This window comes from Ictidomys tridecemlineatus, chromosome 4 (genome assembly GCF_052094955.1).
Source record: "Ictidomys tridecemlineatus isolate mIctTri1 chromosome 4, mIctTri1.hap1, whole genome shotgun sequence".
In the NCBI taxonomy this organism is placed as follows: domain Eukaryota; kingdom Metazoa; phylum Chordata; class Mammalia; order Rodentia; family Sciuridae; genus Ictidomys; species Ictidomys tridecemlineatus.
Genome location: NC_135480.1, coordinates 210,564,074 through 210,568,503, shown reverse-complemented (window position 1 = coordinate 210,568,503; position 4,430 = coordinate 210,564,074). Strand labels below are relative to the sequence as shown.

General features: G+C 48.0%; 2 long non-coding RNA genes across 3 annotated transcripts in view; one reads left to right on the top strand and one right to left on the bottom strand.

Moving 5' to 3' along the window:
• Positions 1–3,175: 3,175 nt before the first annotated feature.
• LOC144377433 (uncharacterized) overlaps positions 3,176–4,430 on the top strand; it is a 1,409-nt gene continuing 154 nt past the window's right edge. The window contains exons 1-3 of the long non-coding RNA XR_013438451.1: positions 3,176–3,878; positions 3,980–4,247; positions 4,429–4,430. The exon at positions 4,429–4,430 is cut by the window's right edge and continues 154 nt beyond it. This is a non-coding gene — a long non-coding RNA (uncharacterized LOC144377433). The remainder of the gene's footprint in view (positions 3,879–3,979; positions 4,248–4,428) is intronic.
• Positions 3,870–4,430, bottom strand: part of LOC144377432 (uncharacterized) — a 53,264-nt gene continuing 52,703 nt past the window's right edge. For both annotated transcript variants that reach the window (XR_013438449.1, XR_013438450.1), the window contains one exon: positions 3,870–4,430. This exon is cut by the window's right edge and continues 152 nt beyond it. This is a non-coding gene — a long non-coding RNA (uncharacterized LOC144377432).

The following is a 4,430-nucleotide window of genomic DNA, read 5'->3' as shown; positions in this document are numbered from 1 at the left end:
AAGGTTTAGTTCTTATGTTTTCTTATTATAATAAATTCCCCCTCTTCCTTCTGAGATGCTTTGCCTCTGGGCAACACCCCCCAACACCTACACACCTCCCCCCCCCCTCTCTCTCTCTCTCTCTCTCTCTCTCTCTCTCTCTCTCTCTCTCTCTCTCTCTCTCTCTCTCTCGTTACCGCAGGGCTCCGTAAGTTGCTGAGGCTGGGCTTAGTCTTGTGATTCTCCTGAATCACCCCACATCTCCATCTCTGCCACTGGGGATGTGTGCACATCTGGGGACTAGAGTAGTATGCTGTGTGTGAGAGATTTTTTTATTATTCAAAAGTCGGTACACTTAAAGACATATAGGTTTCCTACACTACACGAGAGTAGTGCCCTTTTTATTAGAACGTGTATTGTACCGAAGCTCTAAACTTATCCCGCAGTCAGTGACACATGTGGAAGTTCTACCACTTGAATTCGGTGTAACATTCAGATTAAAAAAAAAGAAAAGAAAAGAAAAAAGATCTGTGCTTGGGGCTGGGGATGTGGCTCAAGCGGTAGGTAGCACGCTGGCCTGGCATGCGTGCGGCCCGGGTTCGATCCTCAGCACCACATACAAACAAAGATGTTGTGTCCGCCGAAAACTAACTAACTAACTAACTAACTAACTAGATATTTAAAAACTCTCTCTCTCTCTCTCTCTCTCTCTCTCTCTCTCTCACTCTCTCAAAAAAATAAAAAATAAATAAAAAGATCTGTGCCATTAATGACCAGTTTTCACATCTGTTAGTTTTGATTGAATAAGTAAGGGTTTGTTTTGTGATCGTTTGTTGAAAGAACACTCCTGTACCAGGTGAGTGGCACTGTTGCCTGAATGCATAAGAGTATTTGTCCACTTGAGTCCAAGCTGTTCACCTAGGTCCAACTGTTGGTGAGCAAAAACCACATCGCGGCAGTTATCTGGCCAGAGTCATAGATTCTGAGCGTGGCTTCCAAAGTCAAAGGTCAACGAACGTATGTAGGACTTCTAGGCAACTGTGATGTGAAGATGTCTGGGCTTGTTGTACAATAAATGTGTCTGTGTTCCTTCAGCGAAGAAGGAAATGTATGCATTCTAGAATGCAAAGCTTGGGCTAGGGTTTTAGCTCGGTAGTAGAGCACTGTCCTGGGACGTGTGGAGCGGTGGATTCGATCCTGATCCTGAGCACCACAGAACCAAAAACAAAGGGACAAACAAGCCGATAAGGTAAAGATATTGTGTCTGTCCCCCCCCCCCCCAAGGGGATCAGGAGGAGGTTCAGAGAAGGATTGTAAGCTCATAGCGAAAGTAACCTCGCGAGACCCCTGTCTCCAAAAGAAAATTGGTGATAGTAAAAGCAAATGGGATTCCGTTTTGTTTTACGTCTCCATTCTGTAAAACAACCAGGCCAAGTAGAAGGGTCATGACTGGGGCAAGATGTTCTTTGCCTTTTGCTATAGAAACCTTTAAGGAAGGACATGGGACGTTGTTTCTGTAACTAGCCCATAACGGGGCTACGCTTCTGTCACTGGAGTGGCTAGGCTGATTGTGATTGGCTGAGCGTCCCTCCGCCTGACTTCACTCTCCAGCTTCTGGAACTTGGCTTGTTTGCATTAGCTAGACGCCCCCTCCCCCCAAAACGTCCCTTTTGCAGGTTTCAGGCTTATAAGGAGCACCCTTGCAATTGTTTGAGGCTGGTCAGGGGAACAGCTGTATGTTCTTCTGGTCAGTCGCCGCTAGTTGTGCTTTAATAAAGGCTTGATTCCTTTATACGTGAGTGGTCTGGAAGTCAGTTTTTGAAACCCCGGGGACCAAGCTTTAACTAGAACGAACGAGCGAGCGAGCGAGCGAGCGAGCGAGCAAGCAAGCAAGCAAGCAAGCAAGCAAGCAAGCAAGCAAGCAAGAAAGCAAGCAAGAAAACAAACGAATAGATAGATAGATAGATAGATAGATAGATAGATGATAGATAGATAGATAGATAGATAGATAGATAGATAAATTGAATATGAGGATGTGGCTCAGTCACTGGTCAAGTGAGTGCTTCTGGGTTCAACTCATAAATCAATGGATTTACCAAAAATGTATAAAAATATCTTTATAAAAAGGGGATGTTGGTTTAGCTCAGTGGTAAACTGTGTCTGTGTTCAGTCCCCAGTTCCAGGGTCCAGGATGAGCCTGCGTGAGGGGCTGGTTTCTGGTTCCATCCCCACCAAGGAAACCCTGACATGAGTATGGGGAGATGTATTCGGCTATTGGAATGCCAAGGGTAGAGTGATTTCCATGTGGATCTCCCCCCAACCCCCCACCCCGCCCTTTCTCTGTGTGGGCAAGGTCTCTTCTAGTGTCTTGATTTCTTTTATTTATTTATTTGGCCTAGTTGGAAAGAATGTGTTTGTGTTATTAATTTCTTTTTATCTGGAGCTGAGGATCCAACCCAGGGCCTCGAATATGCTAGGCGAGCTCTAACGCTGTCCAGCACAGCACGGGAGGCATCTTGATGATTTTTTTTCTTTTTTTTTTTCCTTTTTTCTTTTTTTTCCCCTTTCCCGGTGGGCACTTTGCGATGAGATTTCCTTGCCTGTTTGGGTTGTTTGAGTCTCTCTTTGTTCACTACTTTTGTTTCTTTTGTGATGCTAGCCTGGGGAAGAAACCCAGGGCAGGGCCTTGGGCATTGGTCCACAAACGGTCTGGATGGCTGGGCAACACCCTCACCTTTTTTCCTTTGTCTCTTCTTCCCCAGAAAGTAAACCCAGGAAGGGCCTCCCTCTCCTTCCCCCAGGCCCAAATCCATCCTGCTTGGGTTTGGTGCGCAGCAGACAGGTACACACTGGAGACACACACACACACACACACACACACACACACACACACACACACAGAGAGAAATGGGGAAACATCACTGTTTTGTTTTGGTTTATTTCTCTCTTAAACTCATCCAGGCCCTCCCTCATAGCTCTCAGGGGTGGGGGAAGGTGTTTACCATGGACCTCTAGTGGTGACAGCCTTGGGAGCGAACTACTGCTGGGGAATTGGAGTTAGTGGGATGGGGGAAGTGTGGATTATAGTTCAAATTCCAAGGGTCGGGCAGAGGCACAGAAGCTATCTCCTAGGTGGGACATCTTAAAGGCTAAAGGAGGAAAAACGACCAACCCCCCCCCCCCCCAAAAAAAAAAAAAGAGTTCCAGGGGTGAAAGCGGTATGTCCCCCCCACCGCCCAGTGCTTCCCGGACTTTACTGTATGGGGCGGGGGGGGGGGGGCCCCGCCGGGGGAACAACAGAGCGGGCACTGAGGCCCTTGCCCATCTGTCTCTCCAGGGACTCAATAGGCTGAGGGAAGAGAGGAAGACATGACGCGGCGGCTTGCAGCTTAGTGATCTGTATATGGATATCGATATCTAAGTCTGTCTGTCTATCTATGTCTATACATGTAGATAGATTATATCGAAACTGGAAATGGAACTCAGGCAGGCCTTCCAAAATGACGGTAGCTTTGCGCCACCTAGCGTTCGGTGACTGCAACCAACGGGGCTGCCCTTTTGAGACCGCAGACCACTCACTGTGAACTCCCCAGTTCCACAGGGTGGAAACATCCACGTGTATATGCTTGTGTTTCTGACCCGGTGGCAAGATGAGATCCGACTGAAGAAGCCAAGCAAGCCTAAAACGTGTGTCCCACCTTCACCACTCCTAAGTGTGGAGGATTAGCCAACTGAGAAAGCCTTAGGGGACGGACGGCTGGGAAAGGGAAGGACCCTGAGTCACTGCACAGTTGCTCTGGGATCCAATTTTACCTGTAGACCTACTCGGCGCTATATAAACCTCAGCCAGCCAGCCATCCAGCCTGTGCTGCATTTTGTCCTGCCTTTATTGGTATTAGGTATTTTCCAGAAGAAATGGGGGGGGGGAGGGCGGGGATTTCCCATCTCCTGTCAAGAGTCTCCCGGGACTGAATCCTCCTTGTCCACGCTTTCCCTGAAGATCCTTTAGAGATTCTCCACTTCGAGATGGACCGATGTGTGTGCTGCCGCAGGTTTGACAGCCATCCAGGAGGAAAAACAACCCCCCCACCCCCCCCCAAATAAAAAGAGTTCCATATCTCCAATACCATCACCTTTGTCATCATTCCACCATCCTTGGAAGAAGGAAGTCGATCCAAAAGTCCTGGAAGAGAACAGTAAGAGTAGTGAAAGATCAGAATGGTGAGACAGCGTCCAGCAACCGCCCCCTCAGCTACTCACAAGAGAAGGTGAGGTCCTGGGAGTAACTCAGGCAACCTCCAGAGACCTCGAGCTTTAACCAGCAAATAGAGAAAGGAGAGGGAAGGGGAAGGGATAACACCACCACAGGTGTTATCACAGACCGAGATAGGATGTTGACTTCTGGATTCAATCCAGGGGAAATCATATCACCTTTCTTCCCTGTTTTAGGC